Raw genomic sequence first — 23,044 nt, forward strand, 5'->3', positions numbered from 1 at the left:
TAATATTTCTAATTCTTTAAATTTCCTTTTGAGCCCTTCTGACTATTTTCTTGGACTTTTAATTATCAGGGCAAATAATACAAATGCGGTACAGATTTTTATTTTTTTAAGTTACTTTCCACCAGCAGTGTTCAAAAGTACCTATTACCCTGTTTCTTCACCAGGACTGGGTTTTTGTAACAACAACAAAAGATTCCACTTAGCAAGTGAAGTACAGTATCTCATGAAGATTAGAATTTATGTTTGTTTGATTACTGGTGAGGTTAAACTACTGTTCTGTTAACACTTGAACCATACAGGTTTGAACTGCATGAGTTCACTTATATTTAGATTTTTTTTCAGCAAGAGCTATTACAGTACTACACAATTTGCAGTTGAAACCAAGGATGTGGAGGCCCAAGTATAAATTATATGTGGATTTTCAACCATGTGAAGGATAGATATGTCCCACCCCCACATAGTTCAAGAGTCAACGGCATTTCATGCCTGTTCGGCATAATCTTACCAAATACTCACTTTCTTTTATCATTTTTGCTTTTGCTGTATATGCTTTAAAAATATACTTATAGTAACTTTATATATTAGAAATAACAGTATTAAATCCACATCCTTGTTATACATGGTTGTGTTTGTTGCCTGCCTTTTAATTTTACTTACTGCTTTGCTTTAGCATACATACTTCATACAATACTGATGTACAAAAATCAAATCAGTTAATATTTTCCATTATGCTTTTATCAAATTCTTCAGTATATGCTCCCTAAACTATCCTAATTCTTAAGATTGTTATTTTCATAATAAAATGTTGCTTTGATTACTAATTTAATGTATGATACGAGAAATTCACTCTAATTTTCTTTTCATATTTTTAGCCAGTTATATCTATACCTTTTGTTAAATAAGCTCTCATTCTCTCTCTCTCACCCTCTCTCTCTCCACCTCCCTCTTTTTAACATGCTGCTTTTATCACAGGCTATAATGAGCAGAATAGTGGTCTCCCAGAGATGTCTGTATCCTAATACTTGGAAGCGTACTCTTTGGGTACCTGGAAAAGAAGAATTAAGCTTGTAGATGAACTTAGATGATTGAAGATAACCTTAAACCAGGGGGATTATCCCACATCACATGAATAGGTCCAAGGTAATCAAGAATGTCCTCAAATGTGGGAGGCAGAAAAAAACCAGAGAGAAGGAGCATGTGAAGAACAGCCAGACATTGCTTTTCAAGATAGAGCGTGGAGATCATAAGCTCAGAAATGTAGCCAGCCTCTAGAAGCTGGAAAAAGCAAAGAGACAGATTGTCCCTAAAGCCTCTAGAAGGAACCCAGCCCTGCCAACATCTTGATTTTAGTCCACTGGGACCCATTTTGGACCTCTTATGGCTCCAGAACCATAAGATACTATCTTATGGCTCCAGAACCATAAGATAATAGATTTGCGATGTTTAAACCTCTATGTTTGTGGGAATTTGTTACAACAGAAATAGGAAATGAATATGTGTGTATATCATTGCCTTTTGCTTGAAGCATCCAGCACCTTGGATCTCTCCTTATACTTTTTTAGCTATACACACACTCTTGGTGACCTCATCCGGAGGCTGGCTTTAAAGTCATCTCTGGGAATTCCCATTCTGGTTCAGTGGGAACAAATCAGACTAGCATCCATGAGGATGCAGGTTTGATCCCTAGCCTCGTTCAGTGGGTTAAGGATCTGGCGTTGCCATGACGTGATGTGGAGAAGGTCACAGATGTAGCTCAGATCTGGTGTTGCTGTGGCTGTGGTATAGACCAGTGGCTACAGCTCCAATTTGACCCCTAGCCTGGGAACCTCAGTATGCTCCAGGTGTGGCCCTAAAAAATAAATAAAAGACAAAATAAAATAAAATAAAATAAAATAATGGCTGAATTTGTGCTTTAAGTTGCTGCCACTTCCTTGAAGGCTGGACTCATCTATCTAACAGACTGTTAAACATTTCTCCATATCGGGGTCAAATAGACACCTCAGACATAACTTATTCATAACCAAACTCTTGATTACTCAAACTTTTTTTTGCTTTTATTTTAGGGCCACACCCACTGCATATGGAGGTTCCCAGGCTAGGGGTCTAATCAGAGCTATAGCTGCTGGCCTACACCACAGCTCACGACAAAGCCAGATCCTTCACCCCTTGAGTGAGGCCAGGGATCAAACCCGCAACCTCATGGTTCCTAGTTGGATTTATTTCCGCTGCGTCATGACAGGAACTCCTCAAACTTTTCTAAATCATTCCTTCTGTCTCGGTGAACACAACCTATGAAGCCCAGTTTTGGAGCCAAAAAAGTTGAAGGCATCCTTAAATCATCACTTTGTCCCATATCCAACATACAATTCATTGGCAGTTCTCAATGCTCTACTCTTTTTTTTTGGCTTTTTTTTTTTTTTTTTTTTTTTTTGCCATTTCTTGGGCCGCTCTTGTGGCATATGGAGGGGTCTGATAGGAGCTGTAGCCGCCGGCCTACACCAGAGCCACAGCAACACGGGATCTGAGCCGTGTATGCAACCTACACCACAGCTCACGGCAACGCCGGATCCTTAACCCACTGAGCAAGGCCAGGGATCGAACCCGCAACCTCATTGTTCCTAGTCGGATTTGTTAACCACTGAGCTACGACGGAAACTCCTCAATGTTCTACTTTCAAAGTCCAAGTCTATTTTTCTCACCTTCTCCACCACCATCAACCAAACCATTTAAATTATTTTCTAATTAGTCTCACTGCAGTTATTCTGTCTATTATTGTTTATTTTTCAAAGATGATGTTTCCTCCTTCTTCCTGTGGCTTTCTATCATACCTAGAATAAAATTCAGCATCCTCATAATATTTAGTGCCTAGTTAGTTCTTTGACTTAATCTCCCACTTCTCTGGCCCCAAAGCCCTCCATGGTCTACCTTCAGGTATGTGTGGGGCTCCCTGTCTGAATTTTTAAAATCTCTGCTTAAATTTTATGTATTAAAAACAACAACAACAAACTTTTCTGGCTAGAGGCTGCCCTATCTAAACTGGAAATCTTCTTTGACTATCACTTTAAACTTGCTTATTTTTTAAATCACGTATCACTAGAAGACATGATGAATCTATGAGTTATTTTTCTAAATGTTTTTCTGCCTATTATAAATAAAATGTAAAAGAACAAGGATATATTCCATTTTATCCCTGATATTTAGACCAGTGCCAGGAATGTAGCATGGGTTCAGCAGTTTTGTTTTTAAGTTTATTGAAAGCCTACTTGAATTGCTTCTGGATTTTCTATTCTACCTCATGAATTTATACTGTTTAATTTGCTACAGGTTTATTTATATTCTTTGTCTTTTTTTTGTAATTGGGCTGGTTTTCTTTTTAGTTTATATTTATATTAGCAATGTAACATTTTAGTTATTGCAATTTTATTTAAAATGTTTTTAAAAATTTCCTGCTTTATACTTTTTCAATACTTTTGGCTTTTTTCCAGATAAATTTAACATAGTTTTGTTAAATTAACCAAAGAAATGACCATATTAGATTATGAAAGAATTTATATAATGGTATTATTACATAGGAAATGACCAACAGCTTTGCAATATTGAAAGTTCAGATCAATTTCCTAGTTTATACACCTTAATAATTATTGTATATAGCTTAAATCTGGAGTGTTTTTATTTTGTTAATTTTATTTCTAGGTGCTTTATATTTGTTGCTATTATGATTTGGGTCTTTTATCCATTATAATTTTAAACAGTAAAATAAGAGAATTATTAATTTTTATGTCCTTATTTTGCCAGCTAAGTTCTTGAGTTATCTGCTTAGTTCTAACAGTTATCTATATTTTACGGATGAGGAAATAAAGCGACTAGAGACAGTGGAGAATGTTCAGAGTCTGAATTCAAGTTCTGATATGTCTCAGTCCAGATTCTATGCCTCAAAAACCTCTCCCTCCATCAGACTGTATGATTTTGTACTTCAGGGACTATGTCATTTCATAATTGCTCCACCCTCTCTTCACCAAATCTATTGCAACATAAAGCAGTGGTTCTCAATCAGTTGCACCCCCCCCCCAAAACACACACATGCATATGCACACTCACACACACACACGACTTTTGACAATATCTGAAGACATTTTTGATCAAACTTGGAAGATTCTGCCAACAACCAGTGAGCAGAGGCTAGAAACAGCCTGCATTGCACAGGACAGGCTTCCAACACAGAGAATTATGGTTAATACCTAATTAATCTCTTAAACATGTCACACAGATTTATACTATTATTGTATATGTAGTCCATGCATTACTTATCATCATCAGAATTCAAAATAACCCTATGGGGTTGATATTGTCTTCATTTCTGTCTTTCAGAAGAGAATACTAGCATGAAAAACTAAGGTGTAGTATTGTCCAGTTAATAGGTAAAGCTAAGATTCAGCCTCAGGCAGTGTAGCCTCAGAGACACATCTGAGAACTGTATGCCAGCTTAAGTTTATTGCATTCAGTTAAATAAAAATCAAGGGCTTCTTTTGCCTTAAAAACATGTAAATGTATCTTATAAAACAAATTAAAAATCAATAACAATTGGCACTTTATTAATTTACTGCATAGAGATGGAAAATCGTCAGCTTCCTCCATAGTTAATTTGAGAATTAATGTTTCAGTGTGAAAGATGAGAGTATAAAACCAAGGCTCTCTACTTTCTGAGTTCATTGCTTGCTCCTGAACTTTTTTATGGGGTTCATAAAAGTTGATCGTGTGGGGACACTTGAATCTTTATGTAATACTGTCCAACTATATAATAAGGTAATGCATATTTTGTATTGTTCAGTGGTTAAGAATAAAGGGCAGACACACCTTCCTCTACTTAGTAGAGAAAATCCACAGGATTACATGATTTATCAGGACCCTTTATGGTGTCACAAGACAGAGAAATTTTAATAAGAGGACAGATAATTGTACCGTGATCTGGGAACAAAGGCTTTACACACATTATCTAACCTTACAACATTCCCAAGAGAGAAGGAACTAGCAGGTGCTACATCAGCAACTGGTTGTGGGAAAGGTAAGAAGACAGAGTAGCTCTGTGCTTTGGCCAAAGGCATTCTGTAAATCAGTACACCCCCCCCCCAATATTTCTAGCTTCCTCTGCTTTCTGAGCACTCTTCTTTGAAGTAATAATTCCTTTGTGGGAAAATCTGTAGCATGCTTTGTAATTTTAACATATATTTTCAAGCGTTTTGTTATGCAAATATCGTGCTTCTGCAATGGTGCAAACTAAATATATGTAATTGATAAGTAAATATATATCAGTTATCAACAGCTTATCCGTCATTGTTCACATTGTTCAAAATGCCCTGCCTTCAAGGTGCTTAGTATCTACTTAAAGAAACAAGATTAGATTCAGCTAGGGATTATCATACTAAATCAGAAAGAGACAACCAAATACCATATGATATCACTTATATGTGGAATCTAAAATGGCACAGATGAACCTATTTACAAAATAGAAACAGACTCAAAGACAAGGAGAACAGACTTGTGGTTGCCGAGGGGGAGGGGAAGGGAGAAGGATGGACCGGGAATTTGGGGTTGGTAGGTGCAAACTATTAAATTTAGAGTGGGCAAACAAGAAGGTGCTACTGTGTAGCACTGGAAACTATATCCAATTTCCTCCGATAAACCATAATGGGAAAGGAATGTAACGAAAGAATATATATAGGTGTGTATATTTAAGTCACTTTGCTGTACACCAGAAATTAGCACACTATTGTAATCAACTATACTTTAACTGAAGAAAAAAAAAGAAACGAGAATAGCAATGCATATTTAAAGGACCAACTGTTTGGTACTATTTAAAAAAAAAATAGGTAATACGTGCTAAGACGCCTTTTCAACCTTGTAATTGATGTGAATTTATCCATCACAACAACACAGGTAGCTACCCATTTCATTCACTTTTTACAAATGAGAAAAGTGAAACCCAGAGAGGTAAGCGAGCTGCCCTAGGACACAGAAGGAGTCCAAGATGGAAACCAAAACAAAGCGATTACAGAGCACAGGCTCTTGGTCACTGCACTCTATGTACAGACTTTAAAAGTTGTCAAGTGCTTAACAACCACTGGGAAATACTTATAAATGTATATTATTTAAGGGTAGGGGTAGGGGAGTTTACAGTGTGGCTCAGTGGTTAACGAACCAGAATAGGATCCATGTGGATGCAGGCAGGTTCCATCCCTGGTCTTGCTCAGTGTGTTAAGGATGTAGCGTTGCCGTGAGCTGTGGTGTAGGTCACAGACTGTGGTTCGGATCCGTGTTGCTGTGGCTGTGGTGTAGGCTGGCAGCTGTAGCTCCAAGTGGACCTCTAGTCTGGGAACTTCCATATGCTGAGAGTGTCGCCCTAAAAAGCAAAATAAATAAATAAAATAATAAATAAAAATAAATAATAATAATAATAAATAAATTAAAATGGGTAAATATGCTTTAATTGATAATCCTATAGTGGGGTAATAACAACTTAGGAAACTTTTTTTTTAGGAACATTTTGATAATAATTGTTGGGGGAAATAGAATTCGGTTGCTACAATGACTGGGGACTTCACTGGCATTTAAAAGGTGGAACTCTGCTTGTACAAACAAGACTGTCATGATAGTAGGGGTACAGGTTCTCTCTCCAGCCTGGAAAATTCCCTATGTCACGAGGGCAGCTATTAAAAATAAATAAATAAATAAATAAATAAATAAAAGACAGGCAGTCCTTCATAAAGATGCACTAGCCTGCATCTCATGCAACTTTCTAATATTTTTTTTCTCTAGTGATCTTTTGCATAATAACTGAAAACTTTATGATTAAGAATATAAAACGTGACTTATCTTTAAACCAAAAGTAATTATTTTAATGCACAGTGAAAATTCAGCAATGCAGTAACCAGCAAATAGAGAGAATTCTGACTTTTGTTTTGAATTTAAAGTACAAGTTACTCATTATTTTTAAAAAATCACAGCATTCATGGCAATTAGTCATGGAATTTGAGTCACAAATCTACCATTTGTTTTAGTCTGTCTCTAGCTCCCATATTGTCTGTGAATCTATGTATAAAAGCAAGAATCTGACTAATTTCTTTTTCATTTAGTGTAGACGTTCCTATTTGACTAAATAACAGAATGTGTTATTTTAAAGAAATTATTTTCAGTTAAATTTTCCCTGATGTTATAATAGGACATGATTTTTCCAAATAGCTATTTTATATCATCTACAACTTTCACTTCATAAGATTCCATAGGACATTGCCAAATATTTTACATTAACGGGAGGTTCAGGTGTGATAGAGTAGGGACACTTCATTTAGATAAACCGATGAAAAAGGGCATAGAGAGTAGGACAGTTTCATTGACTCATTATTTCAGCATATTGTCTGAGCACCTGCTATGTGTCAGACCACTCTACTATCCACCAGTCATGGGAGAGTGGACAAGAATGGGAAAGCCCCTGCTCTCATAGATTTTACATTTGTAATGGGAAAAAAAAAAAAAAAAAAAAGACCCACTCCTTAGAAATTAGGCAAAATAAGGACTGCACCTATGTTTTACTTTACTTTTACTTTTGGTTAGTGTTTGTGATGTTACATCAAAACTTACAGACCTTTTCCCTGCAGCAAGGCAAATAATTTCTCGACAGTAAAAGATAATGGTTGTCCATATGTTTTCTTGCTCTTAGGACACTAAAGAGGTTTTGTTTTGACTATCTATTCTGCAAAGAAGTTCATTGTGTCCTCTTTTTAGATTCTGCATAAGTGATAGCATTTGATGTTGGTGTCTCATTGTCTGGCTGACTTCACTTAGCATGATAATTTCTAGGTCCATCCATGTTGCTGCAAATGCCGGTATTTCTTTCCTTTTGATGGCTGAGTAATATTCCATTGTGTATATGTACCACATCTTCTTGATCCATTCCTCTGTTGATGGACATTTAGGTTGTTTCTACATCTTGGCTATTGCATAGAGTGCTGCAATGATAGATGGATAGATGCCCAGGAGTGGGATTGCTGGATCAAATGGTAATTCTATTTTTAGTTCTCTGAGGAATCTCATACTGTTTTCCAGTGGTTGCCACCAATTTACACTCCCGCCAACAGTATAATAGGGTTCTTTTTTCTCCACAACCTCTCCAGCACTTATTGTTTGTAGACATTTTGATGATGGCCATTCTGGCTTGTGTAAGGTGGTACCTCATAGAGATTTTGATTTGCATTTCTCTAATAATGAATGATGTTGAACATCTTTTCACGTGTTTTTTGGTCATCTGTTTGTCTTCTTTGGAGAACTGTCTATTTAGATCTTCTGCCCATTTTTTGAAGGGGTTGTTTGTTATTTTGGTATTGAGCAATAGGAGGTGTTTATAAATTTTGGAGATTAATCCTTTGTCAGTTGATTCCATTTGCAAATATTTTTTTTCCATGCTGTGGGTTGTCTTTTTATTTTGTTTAGGGTTTCCTTTGCTGTGCAGAAACTTTTGTTTAATTAAGTCCCATTTGTTTATTTTTGTTTTCATTGTCGTTACTCTAAGAGGTGGATCTGAGAAGATGTTGCTGTTGTTTATGTCAGAGAGTGTTTGGCCTATGTTTTCCTCTAAGAGTTTTATAGTATCTGGTCTCATATCTAGGTCTTTAATCCATTTTGAGTTTATTTTTGTATATCACATTTCTTTATCAATTCATTCACTGAGGCGCTCTCAGAACTCTTCTTTGCATACACCTGTTCCATATGTTCTGTTTCCTCTGGAGGGAGAATTCCTAAGTTTGTGTAACTTCTTGGGTCCTGCAGAGCCAAGTAAAGTGTTGAGAGCCTCTGATTTATTTTCTGTAGGGCAGGGCCTGGGAATGCTCAAGTTTGTATGCCTTTACCAATTCTAAAGTGTTGAGCCAGATTTTGTATGTGCTCACAAGCCTTCTGCAAGGGCTCATGCTGCTGTGGAGACTTGTGCAAGGAACCAGCAACAAGGGGGTTGATGGGGCATGTGGAGTGTTGGGGGTGCCATGGGCCATTTGCAGGGGTCTGTAATTGGTGCCTCCCAAGTAGCCCATGGGCCAGCTTCCTAACAGAGTCTGTGAAGCTATTAGTGGAATCTTTGATAAGTTCTGAGCCCCGGTTACCATGCCTCAGCCACTCAGCCATGCCTATAAATCCATATACCTGGGAGGGGGAGATAGAAATGCGCCTCCTGGATGGCATCCCACAGGGCTGGGGAAGCCAGGAGCTCACGACCATGCTTCCACTGTCCCCTGTAAATGAAATCACAGGTCAAGATCTCCTCTCTTGCTATTAAGCTGGCCTCTTTGGGGGAAGGGTCACATGGGCAAATGGAAACTGTTCTTCTTACCCTCTTCAGTGTGTATATCCTCATACATTTTTTGTTGAATTGTGTACTGGAGCTTCCTACCTAGACTCGGGACTCTTACAAAGATGCTCATCCATGGGTGGTTGTTAAAATCAATGTTTTGTTGTGGAGAGTGAGAGGGATAATAACAGAAAACCCCTTTAGTTCCTGCTGTGGCTCGGTGGGTTAAGAATCTGACTAGTATCCATGAGAATGCTGGTTGGATCCCTGGCCTCGCTCAGTGGGTTAAGGATCCAGTGTGGATGCAAGCTACTGTGTAGGTCACAGATGTGGCTCAGATCTGGCTTGCTGTGGCTGTGGTGTAGGCCTCAGCTGCTGCTCCAATTTGACTCCTAGCCCAGGAAACTTCCATATGCCGCAGGTATGGCCATAAAAAGAAAAAGCAAAAAAAGAAAGAAAAAGAAAATGCCTCTTCTGCCATCTCGGTGGCCTGATAGCTATCTTTTCAATAGCAACAATAAAACCAGAAGACCAGTGCAATCATATCTTTCAAAATTGGGAGAGATTTTGCATCTAAGGGCAAAAGTTACTAACTTAAGTTTAAAATACAATATGCTCAATGAGAATATATTGAATTAATTTTACTCTGAAACTAACACCAATATAAAGTGCGATGAATGATTTAACAGAAATCTAATGTGTCATTTGTTCATTCCTCTGGTGTTGCATCTAAGATATCACTAAATATTGCTTCCAAAAGATTATGCCTAAATTTACCAGCATATAAAATTGTATCTGTAGTCCAAGGTAAGTTTTGTCACCTGTGAAAGAAAGTAGAATCTATTCTTAAGGCATTTTCAAGTTTGGTCCATTTAAAAAAACGGGTGGGCTTTATTCCTATAGGCAAGGCTGAGTTATGCCTAAAAAATAGCAGCAACATAAATCAGCTGTACTTTTCCTTATAATACTTTTTAAATAATAATTTGATAAATGTAATATTTAGAGAAATGTACAATACTGCATAGAAACATATATATACACTTAAAGCCTAAGAGAATTACTGATTACAAAATGTTTTAACCTTTCTTAATATTTTATGCTTTTTTTTTTTTTTTTTAGGGCTGCACCCGTGGCATACAGAGGTTCCCAGGCTAGAGGTTGAATCAGAGCTACAGTTGCCAGCCTACACCACAGCCATAGCAATGTGAGATCCGAGCTGTGTCTGTCACCTATGCGACGCCGGATCCTCAACCCGCTGAGCGAGGCCAGGGATCGAACCTGCATCCTCATGGATACTAGTCAGATTCCTCTCCACTGATCCATGATGGGAACTCCCTCTTAATATTTTGTTTTATTTTATTTTATTTTTATTTTTTATTTTTATTTTTTTCATTATTCAATGAATTTATTACATTTGTAATTGTACAGTGATCACCACAATCCCTCTTAATATTTTAGATGTGACTCTTCTGACAAGTGAAAATGGCTCTCCTTTTCTTTTGCTTTTGCTTAACATGCGTGATCCACACGTCTAAGGGAATAAAAGATCAAGCCTTCATTCACTTGGGTGGAAAACCTTCACAATTTAATCAAGTGGTGACCTCTACAATATAGCATTTCCTAAAGAATATCCCAAAGCCACTAGCCATAATTTTTTTTTAATGTAGCTCTTAAATGACTGTAAATTTACTAACCGATGATTGAGGGAGGAAATTTGTAAACACTGTGCATATTTTTATATGAACCATAACTCTTGCCCAAATGATGTGAAGCGTTATAAAATAAGCTATTTATTTATATCCCCAAACACTTATGAATTGAGTGGGTATAAGAGGTTTCATTGAACCATGTTCTGTTTTACACTGGGTGCCCTGCTGGTATTAAACTTGCATTTGTAAATAGAAGCACTGTTTGCTTATGCAATTGTGTAGATGCATAACCCATGGATTCAGGGTAGGTTTACACTTTCTTTTTTCTTATAATTAAATATATAGCAGTTAAAGAGCATTAAAAAAAAAAACATGGAAATATAGTGTTCACTGGTACATAGCAAATGGGAACTCAGAAGCCAGATAATGAAATGATTTTTGACTGCAAATAAATGAGTCCAACATGAAAAATAATTGGAGACTCAAGGTCTTCTGAGTTCTAAAAAGTGACCAAACAGCCCCTAAGCATTTTGTAATAAATTTTTTTTTGTCTTTTGTCTTTGTTGTTGTTGTTGTTGTTGCTATTTCTTGGGCCGCTCCCGCGGCATATGGAGGTTCCCAGGCTAGGGGTCGAATCATAGCTGTAGCCACCGGCCTACGCCAGAGCCACAGCAACGCGGGATCCGAGCCGCGTCTGCAACCTACACCACAGCTCATGGCAACGCCGGATCGTTAACCCACTGAGCAAGGGCAGGGACCGAACCCGAAACCTCATGGTTCCTAGTCGGATTCATTAACCACTGCGCCACGACGGGAACTCCTGTAATAAATTTAAATACTGTGTGCACAATAATTTTTGATTCATAATTGATCTCCTTAGCATTGAAGGTGAAAGATGTTTTGCTGTTCACTTTTTGTTTGTTTTTTACAATAACAAGTTATACCCTGGCAAAACGTTAGCCAATAAACTTAAGGGAAGAAATTTTAAAAAATGGTATTATAATCTTGAAAATTTTTAAAGTTGGTTTCTTGAGACTTCAAGGATAAATATATGTTGTTTTCCTGCATTACGATGCAACCACTCACTCCAGACTTCGCAGACTAGTAGTCTTGGTGCCCCATGGATTAGTTCTCCAGACACACTTCCTTGGCTTTCTCCTTATTTATAACCTTGATTCATCACAATAGACCTGAACAGAGAAGTTCCCTGGTGGCTCAATGGGTTAAGGATCCAGTGCTGTAGTGGATCCCTGGGAGGGAACTTCCACTTGCCACAGGCAGGGCCTGAAAAGAAAAGAAAATGGGTAAGATGTAGATGAAAATAAATTTGGACAAAACCTAGAATGCATGCATTTTTGTTAGCTGCTTTTTTTCCTTCACCTAATGCTCATAATCATAAATGTTTTTATGTCATTACACATTTGTCCACCTCATCACATCTGTAACGGTGCTGGATTCCACTGCATAAATGAACATACACTTAATTTAAACATAATTTATGCATCTCTTGATTAAACGTCTCTCTCTCTTTTTTTTTTATTTATAACAAAGGATAAAGGCAGGCATTTTGTAAACTCTCTCTTTCAAGAACATTATATTCACTCGCTATTACACTTGGCTCTCTGTAACACACAGCCTACTCCTGTGGCTTACACAAGTAAGATGTTTATTTTTCTCTTGTAAAAGAAAGGGTAGAGTTTGGAAGCTCAGGGCTGGCACAGCTGCTCTGATAAGTCCTCAAGGATGGAGGCTCTGTCTAGTTTCTTGCTCACAGCAACCCAGCATGTGGCACTTGCTCTCAAAGTCTCAGAACAGCTGAGTCACCTCCGGGCAAAGGCATGGGGGATGTGCAAAAGAGCCCAGCCCTGAGCTCCTCAGTCTGTCTCTATTAGAAGAAAACCAGACTTTTCCCGAAGCCCAATCTTGGAGGCTCCCACTAAGACTCCCTGGCCAGATGTAGGTCCCATGGCAAAACTAGGTCAAGACAGCATTGGGAGGGGTGTATTTTTAACAAGACAGATTTCTACTCTAAACAAAATTGAGACTCTCTTAGCAAAGACAGAAAAATCGATTCTGGGCATGGCACTCTCAGTGTCTGTCCCAGAAATAAAGGCATGAGAGTTATGTCTTATTCACTGGTTGATTAATTGCCCAGTGATGTCTTCGGTTTGATCTTGGGGTACAGCTGTATATCCTTAAATAAAATTACTATTACACGAAACTTGTAGTATGTATCCATCTATTTGTCAAATATTTTAAACTAGCATTCTAAAAAACATTTCCCACATGTAAGGGGGTAGGAGAGTGGAGAGAACCTCGTTTATTTCTTATTCCTTTCACAACAGCCAGGCAGCATTCTGCCTAAGATTCCTCAGAAAAATAATTCATTACATCGTTTTTGTGTTTTTGTGCTAAAAAACCTAATGTCTAATTTATGATAATGATGAAAGTTTCCATAACTCTATCATACAACAGCAGAGGTTTCCTTATTGCTTTTCTTTGAAAGAGATCAAATTCAGATGACATGTTCTTCATCTTTACAATATGCATATTATCTCCTTGGCTCCACTGGGCCTGACTTTCACTTCAATTCATTTTCATGGTACCCAAAGCTTACCTGCCTATTAGCATCATATGGAAAAAATGTAAGGAACTCTTAATGTCTGGGCTCCATCCCCAGAGATGCTGATTTAATTCAGCTTTGATTTATACTCCCCAGGCGATGTTAATGTACAGCCCCTGAAAAGAACAGGCTAGATTTTTTTTTTTTTTTTGTCTTTTTGCCGCTTGGGCCGCTTCCGCAGCATACGGAGGTTCCCAGGCTAGGGGTCTAATTGGAGCTGTAGCCACTGACCTACACCAGAGCCACAGCAACGCAGGATCCGAGCCGCATCTGCGACCTACACCACAGCTCACGGCAACACCGGATCCTTAACCCACTGAACAAGGCCAGGGATCGAACCTGCAACCTCATGATTCCTAGCCGGATTCGGTAACCATGAGCCACGATGGGAACTCCCAGGCTAGATATTTTTATTCTCATTAACTTCACCCTCTCTATAGCTTATACTTTCAAGATTCTCACTTTCTGAGTGAAACCTTCACCATTGCCCTATACTATTTGCAATAATACTTTCGACTCCTCTGAAATATACAATGCATTGATGCGCCATATTTTCAATGCCTCTAACGTTCAGCATATCCCCACTTCCTCCCTCAAGCACCTCACAATTCCTTGCATACACCCTCACTTCCTAATCCCAATTTTCTGTTCTCACTCCTCTGGCAAAACCTCAGATTTGACTTCATCCAACTCTCCATGAACAATCCAATAAATCCAGGAGGCTAACCATGACCGGAGAAAAAATTAAAACAGACAATTCACAGCCACAAACCTCCAGTGAGTTCTCATTTCTGCTGCACAGTCATATTTCTCTTCTCTAGTCTCTTATTGCCCACATTCTTAAATGACTAGTGTCTGGTTTTCCTCAACCTCTCTCCCCACTTCTCTAATTTTAGCTGATGGCATTGATTTTAGCCTCGGTGAAAACAACTGAGGAAAGTCTTCTGCCACTGAATTTATCAACTAATTGCAACTGAATTTTCTATGATGCCTGTTACTATTAATGAAATCCTATGTATGTCCATCACTCACGCATTAGATCCCATGTGATATCTCAAAGATAGAGATTGAAAGCCATTACACCAAATGTGGGTCATCTCTTGCCTGCTTTATCACCTTCTCCTTCTCACTGTATAATTCCCAACAGCATTGCATTAATCCTTATTTCAGCAGTTACATATTACAACCAATTTAATGGCTTAAAAGAATGCTAATTTAGGGGAGTTTTCTTATGGTGCAGTGGGTTAAGGATTCAGGGTTGTCACTGCAGCAGTTTTATCCCTGGCCCAGAAACTTCTACATCTTGTGGGTGTGGCCAAAAAATAAAAACACCAATTAATTATCTTATAATTCTGGGGGCCAGAAATCCAAAATGAATTTGAAGGGAGTTCCTGTTGTGATTCAGCAGTAACAAACCCGACTCGTAACTGTGAGAATGCAGATTCGATACCTGGCCTTGCCCAGTAGGTTCAGGATCCATCATTGCCGTGGGCTATGATGCAGGTTGCAGATGAAGCTTAGATTTTGTGTTGCTGTAGCTGTGGTGAAGTCTGGCAGCTGTGGCTCTGACTTGATCCCTAGTCTTGGAACTTCTATATGCTACAGGTGTGAACCTAAAAAAAAATAATGGATATGTAGGACTGTAAACCATCTAGAGGATCTTGGGAAGAATCCATTTCTTTGTCTTTTTTTCACCTTCTAGAGGCTACCTGCATCTTTGGATCATAACTCCTTTTTCAGTCTTCAAACACACAGTGTAGCATCCTTGAATCTCAATCTCTGTCTCTGTCTTCTGCTTCCATCACTTCTCCTTTTCTGACCATCCTGCCTCCCTCTTTCCCTTATGTGGGCTCCTGTAATCGCATTGGCTTTGCTTGTATAATAATTACATTAGCTCCGCCTGTATCATCCGAGATCATCCCGCTCATTACAAGATCCTTCATCAGAGCTGTGAAATCCTATTTTGCCATGTAAAGTGACACATTTCAGCAACCTTGGAGATTAGGACATAGACATTTTAGACAAATAAATATTTATCTAATATGTATTCAAAACCTTTGGAATACAACCAAACTTAAAACAAACAAAAAACCACAACTTGCTCCTGACCCCAGAATCCCTTCCTACTGCTGTTTCTCTACCTCTTTTTTAAACTAAACCTTGACAGGAGAGTTTCCTCTCCTTGCTGTCTTTAATGTATCCCCTCCCTTTCTCTTTTCAAATCTTTTCTGATTTCATTCTTCCCAACTCCCACAAAATATATTCTAAAAGTCATTAGTGATGCCCACATTGTTAAATGCCATCCTCAATTCTTAGTTCACATCCTACTTAACTGATCAGATTTGTCCAGTTGACAACTCCCATATTCTCGCAGTGTAGTTTTCACTCACTCTCAGAGGTGCCACTCCATCCACGGGTCCTTTTCCTATCTCTCTGGTCTCTTTCACTCCTTGCGTTTTGTGAGATTTTTCTCATTCCCCCAATCTCTAAATACCATAGTGTTCCAGAGTCACCATATGGATGGCTTTAATTCTTCCTGTATGCTGACAGATCCCATTTCTTTTCTTTTTTCTTTTTTTTTCTTTTTAGGGCTATACCTGCGGCATATGGAAGTTTCCAGGCGAGGGGTTGAATTGGAGCTGCAGTTGCTGGCCTACACCACAGCCACAGCAACGTGGGATCTGAGCCATGTCTCTAACCTACACCATAGCTCACAAAAAAACCAGGTCCTTAACCCGCCGAACAAGGGCAGGGATCAAACCTTTGTCTTCATGGTTACCAGTCAGATTTGTTTCCGCTGTGCCGAAATGGGAACTCCTGAGCTCCCGTATTTTTTATCCTCAGTCTGGAGCTCTCCATAATTTCCTCTGAAAATGTTACAGGCATCTCAAGTTCAGCACAGCCAGAATCATGCTACCAGTTGCTACAAACAGTCCCCTAAAACTGCTAATCCCCTTCTCAGTGGCCACAATCTCCCTCTGAGTTTGTACATCCAAGACACTTGATTTTTATCCTCATGTTCTCCTTGTATTTCACTGTTCAGATTCTATTTATCAACGCATCTGTCAGACTTGCCTTCTCCAGAAACAAATGACATGATACCACCTTCACCACTCTTCCCTCCATCCCAACCACCGCCATCTTTTTTCTCCATGATGGCCATCTGGTCTCCCAGCTTTTGTCCTTGCTCCCTGCAGCAGATCGTCAGCACCACCGCCAGCGTGACCCTTTGAAAACAAAGTCAGATTCTGTCCTTCCTCTCTTTAAGGCTCCAAAGGCATCACTTAGTCTGAGTGAGAGAGCCCTACGGCGCACGCCCTCTCTGAACTCCTATCTGGCCAATTTCTCCCTTGCCTCCATGGCCAAGTGAAGCTGAACTTGGGAATTATTCAAACCACATAAGCAGCCTTCTCCTTCAAGGTCGCTCTCACTCTCCCCTCTGATGGGGATGTCTCTCCTTGGAAATACACATGGCTCAGGCCTATATTTCTTTAGGTCTTTGCTCAAAAAGTCTTGCTGGGCCATTCTATTGAATGGCCCAGCAAGCTACTCCTATTCTTTGATTCTGATACTACTCCTATTCTTTGATTCTGATACTACTCCTATTCTTTGATTCTGATACTACTCCTATTCTTTGATTCTGATATATTGTTATCAATCATTCTTCTCCAGGGAGTTCCCACTGTGGCTCAGTGGTAAAGAACCCAACTAGTGCCCATGAGGACATGGGTTTGATGGCTGGGCCTAATTCAGTAGGTTAAGGATCTGGCATTGCAGGGAGCGGTGATATATGTTGAAGGCGTGGCTCAGATCCCGAGTCGCTGTGGCTGTGATGTAGGCCAGTGGCTACAGCTCCAATTCAACCCCTAGCCTGAGAACTTCCATATGCCACAGGTGCAGCCCTGAAAAAAAGCAAAGAAAAAAAAAATTCTTCTCCCAACCTGTCATACCTGTGGAAATATATGAAGACTAACCAAACGAGAACAAAAAAGTCTAATTATTCAGAATTTGCTGTAGCAAGGAAGTCAGCCACTGCCATTTGGGTTTGGGCAGAGACTCAAAGGCAGGCAGATGAGAGGGAAAACTTTATAGTGGAAAAAGGGAAGACTTTAGTTGTGCCCCGATTGGAGGCTGTTGGCAAGGGAAAGCAGGAGGCAGGCTCACTGGGAGTGGGATATCCTATGGGATTGGTTAGAGGAGCATATTTGATTTTCTCTGGTTGGTCTTAAGTTGGAAGCAGGGACAAAAATTAGAGAAGCTGTCATTTATTAACCAAGTCCTGATCATTTGGGGCCAATGGTTAAAAAAGTTATTGTTTAGCTTCCTGGATTACTACTAGAGATGGTGGTTTGACTTCCTACAAGTCTGATTTAAAGTAGTTTCCTCAACTTTTTTTGTAGATAAAGAGGTTGGTTTCCTAGGCAGCTTCCTACAGCTTTGAGGTCAGAGTTATATTTTACATATGGTTTGGCCATTGTCCATTTATATATTCAGTTTCTCATTTATTTACCTCTAGAGATGTCTATTGTCTGTTTCGCTCTACAAAAATGTAAGCTTCGGGCAGAGACAAGTCAGATGATTTACTATGTGAAGAACCAGGATTGATGTTTATGAATTTCCTAATTCCAAGTATCTTGTACATAGTACATGCTCAAAGAAATATTTGCTGAATGGATAAATAAAAATAGGGCAGATGTGATGTTACCTATTTTCATTAAAGGTTAAATGAAGGATAAGCCACATCAGGCAGAAAATGGAGACTGAATTATTTAAAGTGATTTCAGGAGCCAAGATTCAGCAAATATTCTCTCTTCTCTGTTTTGTTTGTGTACATACATTATCTCTCACCTGCAAATGACTTGTGAAAGACCTTTAAAACTACTGAGTATCTTAAAGGAATAAAAAAAAAATCCATGTGGTGCAAGTTGTATTATACAATTCTTGGCCTTCATAATTAGAAATAGAATTATAAGGAAATATATTCAATACTTTGTAATAATTCCATTCTGTATAATGGAAAAGAATATGAAAAAGATATATATATATATACATATATATATGAATCACTTTATTGTACACCTGAAACTAAAACAACATTGAAAATTAACTATCCTCCAATTTTAAAAATGGTTATAGTAATAATAAATAAAAGTAAATTAAAAATTCAATTCAATTCAACTTTTAAAAATCTAAAAGGCATTATATTGTTTTTTCTCTACTACGGCTCACTTTTGAAACACAAAGAAATTACAAAAAAAAAAACCAAAACAGAGTTGTGTCATATTCTAAACGTAAAACACAATAGTGAATTGTTCCAAACATCTGTCTCTTTGGAAGGGGTTTTCATATCAACCTTTCATCTTCCCTATTTACAGGGAATGCTGACAACTTCTTTCTTTTCCCCACACCATAAACTGGAGCGCCCCCTGGTGTTTGGGTGGCATTACTACTCTCCCTTCAGTTTACTGAGTTTCTAACTTTCCCCTAAGTGTCTCTATAAATAGAGTCTCTGCAGTGTGAACAAGTGGGAGGTTTTGATGTCATAATCTTTGTCACTTAATACTGAATGCTGGGCCTAATAAGCTATTTTATTACTATTATGAATTTAGGGCATGGTTGATCTACTGATTCCTGGCTGAGCTCAGAATTCCGATTTTTTTTCCCAAATATTACCCTGTCTTCACCTCCAACCCCCTAACATCTATGCATAATCTTTAAGTGGTATGCAGATATTGCTTACTTTTCAAGAGGGCTGTATATAATTCAATATTGTTGGAAACACCTGCACTCTTCTGGGTCTTAGTTAAGTGCTCTACAGGCATCAATATATTAAATTGTCCCAACCAATTTATGAGTTTCTGTTATCACTACAATTTTGCAAATGATAAAACGTCTCTCTAAGAGGCTTAATAACTTGCTCAGGTTTTCACAATTGGTGTGTCACGAAGGTGGAATTTGCATCTGGGTCTGTATAACTCAATGGCCTTGATATCTTAACTAATCTGCAATATGGTCTCATTCTTAACATGTTTTTATTTTGATTTGTCCACATTCTTGTCTTTTGCATGAATAAAGCAGTCATCCCTACAGCGACATATACGTGGACTCCTCACTTTCTGAGGAAGATCATATGGTCCCCTAAATTGGAACTAGGTTCCAACACTAAAGGCCATATCTTATCCTAAGGAAAATGATGAGATATATCAATCATTTAAGTCCCAAGAATCCTGTAATTCCAGTCTACACTCCCTTCATTATCCATCACCTTGTTTAGTTTTTTTTTTTTCTCATATGCTTCATAACTGATGTCTCTCTCTCTCTCTCTCTCTCTCTATACATATATTTTTATAGCCGCACCTGTGGCAAATGAGTTTCCCAGGCTAGGGGTCGAATCAGAGCTGTAGTTTTTGGCCTAAACAACAGCCACAGCAATGCTGGATTTTTTGAGCCACATCTGTGACCTGCACCACAGCTCACACAGCAATGCCAGGTCCTTAACCCACTGAACGAAGGCATGGATCAAACCCATGTCTTGTTATACTAGTTGGGTTCACTACTGCTGAGCCACACAGGAACTCCAAAATAAATATTTTAATTTTAAATAGCCCTTTATGATAACCCAGAGCTCCTGAAAAGCTGAAATCTAGACTTGATATAGATAGATAACAGGAGCTCATTAATTATTTATTGAATGATTAATAGATTAATAATTAATAGATTGCATGCATGAATGCAATGCACTTAGGGTAGTCTATAAAATTGAGTAATTTCTAGAAAAAGGAAATTTCAGAATATTGAGGTTAAAGACTGGGGAAAATAAGGAAAAGACATGCATCGAAACCAGGACATAGAGGAGTTCCCTTTGTGGCTCAATGGAAACTAATCCAACTAGTAACCATGAGGTTGAAGGTTTGATCCCTGGCCTTACTTATTGGGTTAAGGATCCTGCGTTGCTGTGAGCTGTAGTGTAGGTCACAGATGCAGCTTGGATCTGGTGTTACTATGGCTGTGGCATAGGCCGGCAGCTATAGCTCCAATTAGACCTCTAGCCTGGGAACTCCATATGCCACCGGTACAGGCCTAAAAAAAAAAAAAAAAAAAAGATATAGAAAACTATAGAGTATGAATGACAAGGACCTCTCCTCTTTAGCCAGATTTTAGATGCTTAGAGAGAAAACCTCACCACTGTTTAGAATTCCCTAAGTTATGTTTCTCACAATTCTAGACTCTTATGCTATGCTTTTAAACAATGATAGGTAGTATTTCTCTTCCAAGATGAATACATAATGTCTTTAGAGATTACCTCTCTCATCTCAATAGCCAGAACAAGCTAGGTAAGTTAGAAAACAGCTATTTATTCCTTTTTAACCCAATGATTATATAATATGTTGGACCTGATTCTGCAAAAACAGACATTTAGAAATTTGCAAAACACTTTTTGCCCACAAGACCCCATCTCTGCTCCACATTTTCTCACAAGCACATGAGGGCCAATTCTGCTGAAATTCGGAAGCCCATTAAAGCATCAAGTGATCCTGCTTACTGGGAACAAGTAGTAATGTTTACATCCACAGCCAAAGCCCTTTAATTTGCCTCCTACGAAGGAATGTAGTTTGGGCAACAACACGAGAATGACAAGGAGAAAGACGAAAACAACAGGAGGTAGGAAGTATTTTGCTAAAGTTTTAAAGATTGTTGACTTGGTGTTAGTTCCTGGAAGTCAATCAGTACATGAATTTGTTTCCACATGTGCATTAAGTTAACCCCAAATCATTTTTCCCTGTTTCCACTGTATAGCTATTGAATGGATATTTAGAGGATATTAGTTTGAGGTGTCAAAATTATCAATGTCCAGAATATAAACCACAAATATCATTAGTGAGAAGCCCTCAAGGGGTCGGGGGAGGGCATGGACTTTGGATTTGGGGGTATCTATAACTGTGTACTGTTCCCCACTTCTCTGTGATTCGGAACATACTATTTAACCCTTCTGAACATCCTTCTCTTCAGGTGAAAGAGCTTCCCTTCAATGTTTATGTGATGATTGTGGGTAATTTTGCACACTCCAAGCACAGTGTGTGTACCTCATTAAAAAATTAAATGCTATGATTTTTAATATGTTCATATTTCCCTTTCTGAATACTGGCTTTATTTGAAAAGAATGATAATTTAAAATTAATTAAGATGTGACTATTTCTTATCCCTCTGGGGTAGAGTTGTAGTTGATTTCCATTTTTCAATACATTACTTGTTTAATTTTTAAATGAAAAGTACATATACAATTTTATATTATATACACACATATATGTAATATATATGTTTTCATATATTATACATACACACAATATATATGCATATACATAGATACATATATGTATACACGTGTGTGTGTATATATATAGTCAGAAAAACAGCCAATTAAATTTATTTTGATTATGAAATAATCAAAATAAAGTTAGATGGGCTTCAGGTTATAGATTCAAGGGAACTCAATGTGGAATTTTTGTCTGGGCTAATCCAAGATTTATTTTTAAATAATACATGGTAGCCCCCACTATCTCTTATTACTAAGAGAGTTGTAAAAAAAAAAAAAAAGAAAAGAAAAGAAAAGGTGCATCCATGATGTGAAATCCATTTGTCATGGGAGTTCCTGTCGTGGCTCAGTCGTTAAGAGATGTGTTACACTTGAGGCTTAAGGTCGGTCATATGAACTGAGATGGCAGACCAGTTCCTACTCTATGCAAAGTGATTTAGAGAAACTTCATAGTAATCCCAGTTTTGTGGGTATCCTATAGATATAGCAGCTACAATTTGATGCTTCAAGGTAGTTTCTCAGTTCATCCGGTTTTCAAAAGATTTACTATAAAAGACTATTGATTGTATCATATGTTTTCAACAAACACTTGTTGCTTTCTGGATTTACCACTTACATGTTTTAAACTTTAAGAACAAACACTAGCAATTTCCTTTATTATATATGGACTTGGATCTTATGTCAATATTCTCCAGAGATCTGAAAACACTCTCCAGGTCCCCGAGGAAAGGAAATAGAAGGCATTACTGGGAATTCCCATTGTGGCTCAGTGGTAATGAAACTGACTAGTCCATGAGGATGTGGCTTTGATCCCTGGCCTCATTCAGTGGGTTAGGGATCTAGCATTGCCATGAGCTGTAGTGTATGTGACAGATGTGGCTGCGATCCTGCATTGCTGTGGGTGTGGTGTAGGCCTAGAGTTACAGCTCCTATTCAATCCCTTAGCCTGCGAACTTCCATATGACACTGATGTGGCCCTAAAATTAAAAAAAAAAAAAAAAAAAAGAAGGCATTATTATTTGTTGTCAGAAACACATGCGACCTAAAGCACATAGCATGGTCACGGCTGTAGATACCTAATACCTACCCATGTGTAAACTTTGGAGAATCAAGTGTGCGTTGTT

This window comes from Phacochoerus africanus, chromosome 1 (assembly GCF_016906955.1).
Source record: "Phacochoerus africanus isolate WHEZ1 chromosome 1, ROS_Pafr_v1, whole genome shotgun sequence".
NCBI classification, from domain to species: domain Eukaryota; kingdom Metazoa; phylum Chordata; class Mammalia; order Artiodactyla; family Suidae; genus Phacochoerus; species Phacochoerus africanus.